The sequence below is a fragment of the Mesoplodon mirus genome (genome assembly GCF_964341445.2).
Source record: "Mesoplodon mirus genome assembly, chromosome: 2".
Classification (NCBI taxonomy): Eukaryota; Metazoa; Chordata; class Mammalia; order Artiodactyla; family Ziphiidae; genus Mesoplodon; species Mesoplodon mirus.
In genome coordinates this window covers 116,902,890-116,918,172 of record NC_138977.1, presented here as the reverse complement: position 1 = coordinate 116,918,172, position 15,283 = coordinate 116,902,890, and positions in this window count along the sequence as shown.

The window sequence follows — 15,283 nt, the reverse complement described above, 5'->3', positions numbered from 1 at the left end:
GTGACATCCCATTGTGGTTTTGATTTGCATTTCCCTTATGATTAGTGATGTTGATCACCTTTCCATGTACCTGTTGGCCATCTATATGCCTTCTTTGGAAAAATGTCTATTCAGATCCTCTGCCCATTTTTTAAAACAGGATCCAATTCTTATTTGCCAACAGCGAAGGAAAAATTACCCTTGAATATCTCTTAAACAGCCAAAAAAGAACAGTATGTGTGAGTTTGTGTATGCAAAAATCTGTGGGTTTTTTCCTCCTAATTCTTTGTCATTAATGGTTCCCTGCAGCTCTTCAATCATTCACTTTCTTCCCCAAGGAAACCATCTTGCTTAGTCACTTAAACAATAAAGTTCACTTCTCTGGGCCAATAGTTAGGAAACCTTTAAAATCAATCACATCCTTTTCAAGGGTTTTAGGACTACTTGGCAGCCTTTGCCTAGGGCACACACTGTCCAAGTAATGTGTACTATTTAAATGATTACTTCTCTTTCTTTTTCAGCCAAGAGTTGAATTCTTTTAAGTTAAGAATTAATTTAAATGATGTGGCAGATAATCTTTGCAGAAGAAAGCCTTTTTTCCACCACCAGATGGAACTCTTTTAACATCTCAGTCTGAGGCATCTTGACTCTTGTATTTTGATTATCCTACTTGTTCGGGGCTTCTCCGAGAAGAAAAGGAGAATAGATACTACCAAATTGTCTTACAAAATGGAGGCTGGTGTAAGGGGAGCAGAATGAATAAGGAGGAGAAGAGGGGATGAGGTTAGAGATGTAGTCTCCAGCAAGAATATGATATAAATCATGAAAAGGATTCTCACTTTCACCCTGAAATGGAGAGTACTAACTTGATGGCTTTGAGTGGAGGAGTAGCATGATCTGCCTTATGTTTTAGCAGGATCACTCACATTGCTGTGTGGAGAATGGACTGGCTGACGGGGTGCTGTATGGAGAACGGACTGGCTGACGGGGAGGGGTATCTACCAGGAACAGGAGAGGAAGAAGAGGAGCGTCATCTACACTCTGAGACAAGCTACGGAAGCAAGGGCCAACCAGAAAGTGGAAGAATGCATCCAGACGGGAACTAAATGGACCAGGTCTAGCTGAGGGGTTCAAAGGGTAGACGGAGGGGATGCAGTGGTGTACCACCCAGATCCCCCTTTCTGGACGGAGAGCGGACTGCCGATGACTCTCAGTTGAATCTCCTTTTGGGAACTGCTCTTAGCTGAAGGGTGCTGCCTTACCCAAGGGTACAGCTCTCTCCCCTGAGGCAACCTGCGTCTGATGACGAGTTAAATAGGGGTGAAAAGATTCGGGGTAACTAAAGAACCATACCATGGCCTCTGTTGTAACTGCTTCCCAGTTCAACTTCTTCCTCTGCCCAATCCTGCTTCCCTCACTCCCTTATACGTGTCTCCAAGAGCAGTTCCCAGTAAACCTCCTGCCCACTACCTGAGTTTGAGTCTGTTTCCCAGGAAACCTGACCTAAGACCGTGATTCTGTTAAAATGTAAATAAGACCACCCCATTTCTCAACCTAAAATCTTGCAAAGGGTTATCAGTTCACTCACAGGGAAACCAAAGTTCTCAAAATAGACTACAGGTCCTCTAACATCATCCCCTATTGCCCTCCACCTCATTGCCTTTGTTCCAGAGCCATATTGGCCTCTTTGCCATCCCCTGAATATGACAGGTACGTTCCTGCCTCAAGACCTTTGCACTGTTTGCTCCTTTGGCTCTTTCTCCAGATATCTTCATGACTCACTCTTTCTCCTCCTTCAAGTCAGCTAAATTGCTACCTTCTCAAGGAACCCTTCCCCATCCTTTCCACTGAAAATTACAACCTCCCCCCCACCACTCCTAACCTCCATTATTCTATTCTACATCACTATCACCCTCTAACATACTGTCCAATCTACTTATTTTTTTTAATTGTCCCACATAGAGCAGGAGTTTTTCCCCCTCCATTTTGTTCACTGCCATATCCCAAAACATGGTACTTTGTAGGTGTTGCATAAATATTTCTGAATGAATGACTGAGTGAATGAATGTAGAAATCCTTACCAAATTAATTGTAGTAATCCATGGCATGTGGTTACCCAGGGATAGCGTAGCAGAGACACAAGCTTATAGGTGCAAGCAGAGGAAGAGGAAATTACAAAGGACACTGAGAGGAAGTCAGAATACAGGAGGAAAATGGGAAAGCGTCACAGGAGACAAGGGTGAGGTGGGGAGGGAGGACAAGCAAATGTGAACAGTGCTGTCACTGTATGAAGTGAGGTAAACACTTATAGACTGAATGTGTCCCCCACATTCATATACTGAAATCTAACCCCCAACAGTGATGGTATTTGGAGGTGGGGCTTTTGGGGGTAGTAAGGTCATGAGGGTGGAGCCCTCATGATAAGATTAGTGCCCTTATAAGAGGCCAGAGAGCTAGGTCATTCCCTTTTACCAGTTTCTACAACAAGAAGTTGGCAATCTGCAACCGGGAAGACAGTTCTCACCAGAGCCCAACCATGCTGGCACCTTGATCTCAGACTTCCAGCCTTCAGAACCATGAAAAATGAATTCCTATTGTTTATAAGCCACCCCATCTATGGTACTTTGTTATAGCAGCCCGAACTAACTAAGACAAAGACAGAAAGGTGTCTACTAATTTGATGTTGCTAGGTAACTCGCAGTTTTAAGCTAGTTAGGGTACTGTGAGCTGAGGGAAGAATAATAAGTAATGAAGTGGAAATGGTATATGGATTACTTTTTCACGAAGCTTGGTTGTGAAGACAGGAAAGAGGAAGATCAGAGCTGGGAGAAGGGCTCAGAATGAAGAAGTGTATGTGCATTTAGGTGGGAGCCTGAGACTAACTTGAGTATTTTATATGATGTATGGAAAGAGTCAGTAATAGCCATATAATTTATCATCCACATCAGAGTTTTGAGAGAAAAAGGGGACAGAACAAGTGCTAAATTGGATAGATGCCAGGACACTGGGGAATTTCTGTAAATGTGGACATAGGGTCATCCTATCCAAAGCTCAGGTTCTCCCTCCAATTCTTTCCCTCCTTGAACTTGGCAGGCGATTGTATTTTCTACCGGTAGGTGGCAGTAAAAAGCTTGCCTCTGGGCTTCCCTGGTGGCACAGTGGTTAAGAATCTGCTTGCCAATGCAGGGCACATGGGTTCGTGCCCCGGTCCGGGAGGATCCCACATGCCGCGGAGTGGCTGGGCCCGTGCGCCATGGCCACTGAGCCTGTGCTTCCGGAGCCTGTGCTCCACAACGGGAAAGGCCACAACAGTGAGAGGCCCGCGTACCGCAAAAAAAAAAAAAAAAAGCTTGCCTCTTTTTTTTTTTTTTTTTTTTGAAAAGGCAGCTAAGTATTGATAAAGGTTAGTTTAGCCCCAGGCGTATGCTGAAAACAGATTTCAATTTAGATTTTACTTTGGGAAAATTCATTTTGTACCTTTTTATGAAAAGAAACATCTCTATCAGTTTTCAAAGAGGAAGTAATATTTGAGCAATTATAAAATGTTAGTTGTGTTGTATTTTCTGAGTCATTCTACCTTTGAAAGATGAACGTCTCTCTTCCTCCTAATACAGAATAACTTCTATCAATGTCAGCAGTTCAGTTTCAGTACGTGCATTGCTCTATGAACACACTTCTTATGTGTATACATAAATTTTTAGCCAAGTCCAATTTTGATAGATCTTGGGGGACCTTGCTATGGAGAGATTATAAATATTTTTAAATGATTACATATGATACCAAAATTCTTGTTGTCAGAGATAAGACTAGAGGGGCTTCCCTGGTGGCGCAGTGGTTGAGAGTCCGCCTGCCGATGCAGGGGACACGGGTTCGTGCTCCGGTCCGGGAAGATCCCACATGCCCGGGAAGATCCCACATGCCGCGGAGCGGCTAGGCCCGTGAGCCATGGCCGCTGAGCCTGCGCGTCCGGAGCCTGTGCTCCGCAACGGGAGAGGCCACAACAGTGAGAGGCCCACGTACCGAAAAAACAAACAAAACAAAACAAAAAATGCCCCAAGGACCTTTGATAGTCTGTCTCAATAAATACTTCATTCTTTCACTTCTTCCTTTAAAAAAAAAAAATAAGACTAGAGATGTCCAAAGAGAAAAACTTTTAGAAGTTGAGAATGGTAAAGTGGAAGAGCACACATTATTCAGGCCATCCTGGCAGAACCTACTTATCAAAAGACTTAAAATTCAGAAAACTTCGTAAGAAAAAAAAAAACAATTAGAATAATTCTTTGCAGGCCCATTAGACAAAGCTGAGTTCAAAACCCAGATTTGCATTTATGAATTATGTGACCTTGAGCAAGGAAAATACTTAACCTCTTTGTCTCAAATTCCTAATCTGTGAAATGAGACTCAGAGGGCATACTTCAGTGAGTTGTTTTGAACATTAAATAAGAAGACATATGGGTAAAGTCGATAAATGTGTTTCCTGCTCTCCTCTAAACATGAATATGAAGACAGCTAGACTAAAATGAGGTTAATGCAACCTTAACCCTTGGAAAATATATCACAAAGTTAAGAAAATGAAATTAATTCTAACAGTTGCTTTAAAACAAGCAAACAAACAACAACAAAACCCCCCAAAGGACTGGCCATACATTAATTCAGTATTTTTTCAACTTTACAACTTGATCCCAATTATTCAGGTACATCTTGACCCAGGGACAAGTTTCCCTACAAGGGAATTTGGGGACAAAAAAATTGCAACGTTTGGACTAGGGCCAGAATTCAAACTTCGAGGGCTGAGTCTTCTGCCTTTTTTTAATTTAATGAGCTGCATTACTCTGTCACTTCCTCCATTTCCTCTTCAGCTTAATGGAAATGCTAAAAGCCATCCACAATATCAACCATAGCAAATTTCATGGCTAGCGGTCTCAGTCCTGGAGGATCTACCCCAGACCAATGCCCTGATACATTAGAGGTCACAGTTGTTGAGACGGATCCTTCGGCCAGCCTGGAATTGGCAAAGCTAGAGTCACTAATGGCTTTGACAACAAACAAGAAGGTCCGTTGTCTCTGTAAGACTCCCTAAAATGCCCTTATTCTAGGAAATTCTACTGGCTCACTTCATTCATCTCATGATGCAGGCATTTTATCATCTGACATCATCACAAGCAGAAGAATGGTGAAGACAGTACAGTAAGATATTGAGAGAGAGAGAGAGAGAGACCACATTCCCACAACTTTTATGACAGTATTTTGGTATAACTGTTCTATTTTATATTTTCTATCTCTCTTACTGTACCTAATTTATAAATTGAATTTTATCATAAGTATGTATGGATAGGAATAAACATAGTGTATATAGGGTTTGGTACTAGCTGAATGCTAGTACAATGCAATTTCAGGCTGCTGAAATTGGGGGTCTTGGAACATAATCCCCTGTGTATAAGGGGGGACTAGTGTACACATTTCTCAAATTACAAAATTCCATAACTTAATACTCTTAGAGTGACTTGGGTTTACGCACACAGGAAGAGATTCATTTGTACTCTTCTCTGCACTGATTTTTTCACCTTGTTTCTCCTTGTTCACTTGGTACCTTGAGATATGTTAGGAATCTTGCTTTTAGGAGATAAAAGAAAAAGAAAAACAAGTTTTTCTCCCACACTTCTGTGTTTTGTTTAGGTTAAAAATCAACATTGTTTTTAAATTTGCCCAAGATACATCATTAAAATTACTTCAAAGCTTTCTGACCAAAATTTGTACAGAGGAGCCTTGTGGTGAACTGCAGAGTGATAATTTTATAAGAAATGAATTTCAAATGCTAGCAGGGAGGATGGTACTAGGTTTCCAAAATGACACTACATTAATTCAGCAAGCATATCTTAGAGCCATTCTGAGTCAGAGGACAGGATGATATTTTGATTTTAAAAGATAAAAGGGTAATTCCAGGATTTCCCTGGTGGCACAGCGGTTAAGAATCTGCCTGCCAATGCAGGGGACATGGGTTTGAGCCCTGGTCCGGGAAGATCCCACATGCCGCGGAGCAACTAAGCCCGTGTGCCACAACTACTGAGCCTGCATTCTAGAGCCCATGAGCCACAACTACTGAGCCCACGAGCCACAACTACTGAAGCCCACGTGCCTAGAGCCCATGCTCCGCAACAAGAGAAGCCACTGCAGTGAGAAGCCTGCGCACCACAACAAAGAGTAACCCCCGCTCACCGCAACTGGAGAAAGCCTGTGCACAGCAACAAAGGCCCAATGGAGCCAAAAATAAATTAAATAAATAAATTTATTTTTAAAAATCTAAAAAAAAAAGAAAAGGTAATTCCAAATAGCTAATTATGCATGGGGATCATTATTCGTACTGACATACGTATTAGGGTGAGTTTCCTCTGTGACAGCGGTGCCAGATCCCATCTTACACAATGCTAAAACAGTTTTTCCTTCTGGTTTATACACAATGAGGTGACTATCTCTTTCCCCTGATGAATTCATGTTGGGATACAAAACCTATAATTACCTGCCATGGAGACAGCAATCAGATGCTCCAGTGACCTCGTCTGATTTCTATAAAGGATTCGGCAGTGCAAGTGGTGTTTCTCATGAAGTGTGAAAACCTGGTTTGGAATCCTAATTCTGTCACTTGCTAAAAGTATAACTTCGGATAAGTTACTTAATTTCTCTGAGCCTCAGGTGCCTTGTCTGTAGAACGTGAAAAAGAATGCCTACCTCATAGGACATTTGAAAAATTAAATATAATACTGTATGTGAAAACACTTGGCAGGTGCTTAGAAAATGTTAGTTTCCTTTCTTCTAGGAGGCTAGAGGAACACAGAGGGTAGAGAGCTGTATTAGTTAGCAATGGCTGCGTAAGAAACCACACCAAAGCTCAATGTTCCCTCTTGTTCATGTACCTGCAAGTCAGCAGGGGTGACAGCTGCAGATTGTGAGTTGGTTGGGTAGCTCTGCCTTGCTTGTCTTGCTCTGGGGCCCATGCTGAAGGGACAGCCACTACCTGTCCCTGTTATGGAAGAGTCAGAAGCACAGGAGGGTTGAGCAAAAACATGCGAGCTCTCTTAAGGTCAGAACTGGTGTGACGTCACTTCCTCCCACAGGCCACGCCCAGTCAGTGTGCGGTGAAATACATGCCACCTCCAGCAGGGGGAGCTGTGAAAGCCACAGGCTAAGGGCATGGATGCAGGGAGGGTGAGAATGGAAAAAACAAGTAACCTCTTAGAGAAGCAAGAACAGCCCCCAGACCTCATGGGAAGGGGACTGGGCCAGTCAAGGTCAGGCTAGTAAAATGCCCTTGTACCCTCTGAGTGAAGGGATCAGGAAGGAGGTCCGTGTGGTCTAAAGGGACAAGGTGGCATGAAAGTGTCAGCCACTCCACATTTGCAAAGCTGTAAACAGTGGGACAGTGAGACTGACACAGTACAGAGGCCCCTGCAATGTCAGATGAGCTCCTTGGTCTAAAAATAGACAAATGATGATGATGAAAATCACTTCTCTGCTATAACACCCATTTATCAAATGACATTCACAAAGAGGTTGATTGTGAATATCTGCTTCCTGAATTAAGGGACACACACAGATTCTCTTCTTTTTGATCTGGCCTCAGGGAGGACATAAAGGCTTCCCTCTGACCCCTCATTTTACTCTCCAGGAGGACCTCTGATATGATTCAAGGAAAAACATGAGCTTCTGGAGGACACGTGCCACAATACTTTTGGGGGTGGCAGAGTCTTGGGCGGGAGGAGGGAAAGGGCCACTGTTCTCCTCTTCAACTTGGGCTTCTCTTGAGCTGCCCATGAGTTTGGAGGGACAAGGCTGGGCTGGGTGTCTTTTTTTTTTTTTTTTTTATTTTATTTTATTTTATTTTATTTTTTTTTTGTGGTATGCGGGCCTCTCACTGTTGTGGCCTCCCCCGCCGCGGAGCACAGGCTCCGGACGCGCAGGCTCCGCGGCCATGGCTCACGGGCCCAGCCGCTCCGCGGCATATGGGATCCTCCCAGACCGGGGCACGAACCCGTATCCCCTGCATCGGCAGGCGGACTCTCAACCACTGCGCCACCAGGGAGGCCCTCTTTTTTTTTTTTAATATAAAATTTTTTTAAAGTTATTTATTTATTTAGGCTGTGCCAGGTCTTAATTGCAGCATGCGGGATCTAGTCCCCCAACCAGGGATCGAACCAGGGCCCCCTGCACCGGGAGTGCAGAGTTTTACCCACTGGACCACCAGGGAAGTCCCTGGCCTAGGGTGTCTTCAGCTCAGGAGAGCTTGGATCTCTGAAGGCAAACAGGATCATGGGGAAGCCCAAGAGAAAGGAGGATTGATGCCTAGGCCTGCCTCTGCACACTCCTCCGTAAATGCTGAGCCGAGCATCTGCCGTGTAGCAAGCACTGAGTGGAAACGCTAGCAAGGCAAAGACTAGTAGATAGATGGGCTAATAAACAATCAAAAAATGTTATCAGCACTACAGGGAAAAGGAAACCCAGGTGCTGTTGGACTACACCAAGCTTGGGGAGGTTAAGGAAGACTTCGGAGAGGAGGTACGACTCCTAGGGTCAGTATGAGAGTTGAGTACAAGTTCTAGGTCATAAGAAAGGGTGAAATGTTTTAGGAGTTTTCAAGCACAGCCCACGCACACCAGAAATGAGAAAGTGATAGAACATAAACTCTAACAGGGAACGAGAACAGGGACTTACTTGTAATACCTCCTGTGGATATGCCTGGCCACTTCTCATAGGTTTAACTCCTTTTCAATCATTTCACAATTACTATGTGCCTGAATCCAGCAAAGTGGAAGACAGACATGGTTCCTGCCCTCAAGGAGCTCGGCCAGTCCAGGAAAGGACGATCAGTGTCACCACGGAGGAAGGACGAGGTGTTTGTGAGCCTCTAGCAAGGGGGCATGACCATGTGTAAAGCATGAGGAAAGGCTGGCAGAGGAAGACGGAGCGAGCTCGGTGAAGCAAGGGCAAGGGAAGAGCATCCCAGAAATATAGATGCTTCAAGTATTATATAAGAAAATTCAATTCTGCTGTATAGCAAACAGGAAAAGCAACTGGGATAGATAACAAGCAATTAGCTTGTGAGGCAGAGGCAGAAAGTATAAAATGTTTTAAGGACTCAACTGTAAGACATGTTAAAGATAGAATAAATGAAGCACATGGGTGCTAAATATAGATAAAAAGGATGAAGCAACTGAGAGTGTCAGTGATACACTGAAGGGCTGGGAGCACCAAAACAGACCTTACATATTCATAAGGCACGAGTCCTGCCACCTCTAAGTTGACGGTGATGCCATTCCTACACTGGCCATACCTGTTGTCACCTACCCTGCCCCATGTATGCTCTGCCCCCCAAATGCAGCTAAAAGGCCTGGCGGATGATCAGGCTATTGGGAAGCTCCACGGGCTGGGTGTACTTCCCGAGTCTCTCTGACAGGGGAGGTTATATTGGTTCCAGGCACCTTTCGCCTGCTGACTCCTCCTGTCCAACCCCTACTCTGGCCCTCGTAACCACATCATCAGCGAAGAAGGATGGTGTGGCAGAGGGAGAAACAAGACAACCAAATGTGGGGGGGATGTCCCTGGAGGTCCAGTGGTTAAGGCTTCGCCTTCCGATGCAAGGGGTTCGGGTTCGATCCCTGGTCGGGGAGCTAAGATCCCACATGCCTCGAGGCCAAAAAGACCAAAACATAAAACAGAAGCAATACTGTAACAAATTCAATAAAGACTTTAAAAATGGTTAAAAAAAAAAAAAAAAAAAAAGACAACCAAGTGTGCAGAACACAGGGCTCTGGTGGTGTGCTCCTTCCGCCCTGCCTGCAACCCATGCTCAGGGTGCTAACCTACCCTCTGTCTTTCCCCTTGCTTCTTCCTGTGTCTTTTAAGTGGATCTGCTAACCCACGCAAGCTCCTTCACGTGGTATGTGAGGCTTTCTGTTCTGTGGCCCCTGGGAGGGTCTGCATGGCAGTGAGCTGGAGGCCACCACTGCATCAGAGTTATTTCCTGCATCACATCGTGCTTCGTGAGTTTCTTCCACAGGTCAGCAGCCTGAGGGTGAAGGGCACCGAAAAGATTATCGTGGGGTTTATCCAGGGTTGGGATTCTGCCTGATGGGCTCAAAGAAGGCAGGGTCAGGGAATCTAGGAAATCGGCAAGAGGGAGGTTGAAGTGATGGATCGCAGACTCTAATTTGATGAGGCAGAGAAATGAGGAAAAGAAAGGATTGTGTGACTGCGAGGAAGTAAGGGATCTGTGTGCTGGAGACCTCCCCTCCGAGGGGATGAAGAAGAGGGATGAATGTGGCTGTGAGTGAGTGTCAAGCCAGAAGGATGAGCTAGTGGAATGTGGGCCTTATGTTTATCATATAGACATAAGGTAATCTGTGCCTTCTGTTTATTGTACAACCTTGAAGTGATGACGCATTTGCGGTTTGGAATCGCCTTAATGGCACGTCCATCATCTTGGCGCTTAGTTCTCAGCACTTCATTCCATGTCTCTGCAATGGCTGGAAATCCATTGTGCTAAGACATCCTTCATTGTTTTGAATCCACCACCCCCTCCTTTGTGATTAAACCATCACACAACTAGCTCACAGCTTTTAGCATGGGTTTTCGTATCTTTCTACTTCATTATACTACACATTTATAAATGTCTTGACATTCAAATTGTTTCAACATTTTACTAAAATGTCCTGTTTTATACATATATATATACACACACACACACACACACACACACACACACACATATATATATTTATATATGGAGAGAGAGAGAAAGAGGATGGATAAACAACAAGGTCCTACTGTATAGCACAGGCAATTATACTCAATATCCTGTGATAAACCATGATGGAAAAGAATATTAAAAGAAAGTATATACATATGTAAAACTGAATCACTTTGTACAGCAGAAATTAATACAACATTGTAAATCAACTATACTTCAATAAAGAAAATTAAAAAAAACATAAAATGTCCTGCTTTGATCCCCGAGCTACGGACCACCTGGCCTGAGAATCATAAACTAGAGACACCCTGACTCCTGAAACTATGACTAAGAAACGTCACAGAAATGTCACAAGATGGGCTTCCCTGGTGGCGCAGTGGTTAAGAATCCGCCTGCCAATGCAGGGGACATGGGTTTGAGCCCTGGTTCCGGGAAGATCCCACATGCCTCAGAGCAACTAAGCCCATGTGCCACAACTACTGGGCCCGTGTGCCACAACTACTGAAGCCCACATGCCTAGAGCCTGTGCTCTGCAACAAGAGAAGCCACCGCAATGAGAAGCCCGCGCACCTCAATGAGGAGTAGCCCCCGCTCGCCGCAAATAGAGGAAGCCTGCGCACAGCAACGAAGACCCAACACAGCCAAAAATAATAAAAATAAATAAAAAATTAATTAATTAAAGGAATTATCTAGATGATGATTAATCCCAGCCTATTTGTTTTTCCCCTTTAAAAAAAAACCCTAACACAAAGACCAAATTGGAGTGGCTCTGAGATTTGTCTCCCACTCCCTTGCTTGGTGCCCTGCAAACAAATTCTTACTTTGCCGCAAAAAAATATTAAAATATCCTGTTTTAGGGGCTTCCCTGGTGGCGCAGTGGTTGAGAGTCCGCCTGCCGATGCAGGGGACACGGGTTCGTGCCCCGATCCCGGAAGATCCCACATGCCGCGGAGCGGCTGGGCCCGCGAGCCATGGCCGCGGAGCCTGTGTGTCCGGAGCCTGTGCTCCGCAACGGGACAGGCCACAGCAGTGAGAGGCCCGCGTACAGCTAAAAAAAAAAAAAAAAAAAATAAAATAAAATAAAATATCCTGTTTTAAAATTAAACTCAACAAGTAATTAAGGAGCTGCTGAGAGTCAGACACTGAAGAAGGCCCTGGGTCTAACGGTGAAAAGAGAAACACAATGCAGGGTGCTAAGGCAGCGCTCTTGGGGGTGGGGACCGTAAGTGGCATGCAAATACGTACAGCAGATAAAGGCAGAGCCACTCTGATTCAGGACCACCTCCAAAGCAGCCCATCTACCTGCACACATTTGAAACCCTCTGTCCCAGGGGATGCTAACTTTGTCGCAGGTAGAGCTGAAGCTTTATTCCCTTCTCAGAGTTATCCAACATAGTGAATTTGGGGGATAGCCTCTGGCTCATGTTTTTACACTTTATGTCTCTGTGTGTGTCCATCAAAATATGTAATATTGTTTTGCTTTTCAAATTTACCAAAACAGCATATTTTAATTATTGTTCTATAACTTGCTCGTTCTATTTTTCTTTTTCTTTTTTTTTTTTTTTGTGGTACGCGGGCCTCTCACTGTTGTGGCCTCTCCCGTTGCGGAGCACAGGCTCCGGACGTGCAGGCTCAGCAGCCATGGCTCAAGGGCCCAGCCACTCCGCAGCATGTGGGATCTTCCCGGACCGGGGCACGAACTCGTGTCCCCTGCATCGGCAGGCGGACTCTCAACCACTGCGCCACCAGGGAAGCCCTTGCTCGTTCTATTTTTAATACCTGTCTTATGTGATATGTGTGGACCTAATTTGTTCATTTTGGCTGCTGTTTACTATGAGATTGCATCATTGGATGACTATGTCACAGTTTATTTTGGCATTTTCCCAAGGGATGGACATATGTACAATATTTACAATCTGCTAGGCACAGTTCTAAGGGCTCTACAAATTCTCGTTCATGTGTCCTCATAGCAGGTACTATTATTACCATTCTTATTTTACAGATGAGGAAACTGAGACACAGAGAGGCTAAGTAACCCATTCAAGGTCACACAGCAGATAAGTGGTAGAACTAGGATTCAAACCCAGATTATCTGTCACATCAGGGTCTTCATCCTAATGGCTGAGCTGTGCTGCCTCTTTAAGGTGTTTCCCTATTAAAGTCTTATTGTACTTACTGTTATGCCTACTGTCTTATGCACATGAGCGGAGGTTCTTTCCTAGAACTGAGATTGCTGAGTCCAGATGAGATCTCTCCTCGTGATGAGTTTTTACAGCGTTAACTAGACTGAGGAATAAAGCATCAGAGGAACAATTCTGAGGCTTTGACAGAATTCAGAGCAGTTAAATAGTTCTTCAATGTTTTATCCAGCTCTTAACTACAGGCTCTGTTCTGTCACTGTAATCATCCAAGAGGAGGTTAACAGACTACGAAAATACTTTGAGAGAAGACAGAGTGGCCCACGTCATATCAGTGGCCCATGTCAAAACTTCTGAATTCCCTCCTTCTCATCACAAATGCACTGTCACACAACTGTATGTTGCTGCGCACCCTATCCAGGAATTGGACATTTCCTCTGTATAATTTCAGCTGGTAAATTTCACTTATTAGCCTGCTAAACCACTTAGGGGATTCTGTATTACTCTATATGTCACTCTATACATTGGCCTAAACCAACAACGTCCAACACATTTTTGCAATATTGTTACCATAAGAACAGAATAGCTTTTGGTTTTATAAATGTCCAGTACAACTGGTGTAAATCTTTGAGAATATTTGTGTAGGTACTATCTTTCCATTTTCTTCTTCTCATCCTGGAACAAACTATTGCACCCTTAGACATCAAATGGAAATAGAATTGGGAGCTTTTTGTTAACCCCTTTGAAGGCTTTTTGCTTTGGCTGCGTCTGAAATAGCAAACACACAGACCATAACATGCACCTCAGAAATGGTGAGGTCCATGCTTGCTCTTTCTCCCTCTTTGGTCCATTTCCAGGCCGCTTCAGGAGGACATGGGAAAGAACTGATTTGTGTGTCTGATTCAGGTACATCCTGCCTTCATGGGCTTGTGTTTGAAGGCTGGCTCTCAGCTCACCAGTACAGTGGTCCTGAGACAGGCTGGGACCTAAAACCTGGGAACTGCGACCCTTCGCTACAGTGCTTGCACCTGGACAAACGTCTCCTTGAGCAACAAAATACAAAGAAACGATAAGGGACTAAAAATAACTGCACATATGCACAGTTGGAGCAAATTTTGAAAAACAAGATACAAAAAGACCAAAAACTCACTGCCACTTCTGAGGAGTTGGGAGCAAAAGCAGGGCACTGGGTGTGATCCCTGCACACAGCACCACCAAGGGACTGGGCAAAACACCTAAGCCGCCCCTCCAGCCCGAGCCCTGGACCCGCTCCCACCCTCACCCCATATAAGGGACCAGACTGCCCCCCTCCAAGCACAAGCAAAGGCACCTGTTACTTGTTTTCACTCCCTTGTGCTGCAGCGCAAGTCCCAACAAGTCCTCGCCTGAATTCCCCTACTGGCCTCTTATCAATTTCTGTTGATTAAAGAGTCCAAGAACCCAGGTCGGTAACAATCCTAGTCTCTTAATCTCTGCAAATTGTCATTTCCTAATTTGTAAAATAGGGATAATACCACCATTTCATTGACTAACTAGTAAAGTCATGTATCAATTCAGCAATTACTGAGTTCGCAAAGTTCCTATTCTCAAGTTGCTCACCGTAAGGGAAATAAATGTGTGTACTTGTGTACATGTAATGCTAGAGAGGAAATCTTAATTTCTTAGTAGGTTACAAGAGGTACAATCCTATCGGGTGAATACTTGGATATTCCCTTTCTGAAGGGAGGACCCCAGCACTTGTAGGTGAACTGGTGCCCACAGTATAATGTTCTGATTCTAATAGTAATCTTGACAGCTCACTCCACTGACAGATGCCTAGAGTCTTTATAAGAGGAGTCTTGACACCCTTGTCATTGCAGCACTATTCACAATTGCCAGGGGACAGAAGTAACCTCATGTCCATGGAGGGATGAATGGATAAACAAACTGAGATATGTCCATATAACGGAATATTATCCACCCTTAAAACAGAAGTAAGGGGCTTCCCTGGTGGCGCAGTGGTTAAGAATCCACCTGCCAACGCAGGGGCACAGGTTCGAGCCCTGGTCCAGGAAGATCTCACATGCCGCGGACCAACTAAGCCCATGCACCACAACTACTGAGCCTGTGCTCTAGAGCCCGCGAGCCACAACTACTGAAGCCCATGCTCCACAACAAGAGAAGCCACCACAATGAGAAGCCTGCGCACCACAATGAAGAGTAGCCCCGACTCGCGCAACTAGAGAAAGCCCGCATGCAGCAACGAAGACTCAACGCAGCCAAAAATAAAATTTAAAAAAACAAAAACAAAAAACAAGTAAATCCTGTCTTATACTACAACGTGGATGAACTTTGAGGACACGATGCTAAGTGAAATAATCCAGGCACAGTAGGACAATACTCTATGATTCCACTTCTGTGATGCATCTAAACTAATCAAAGTCAT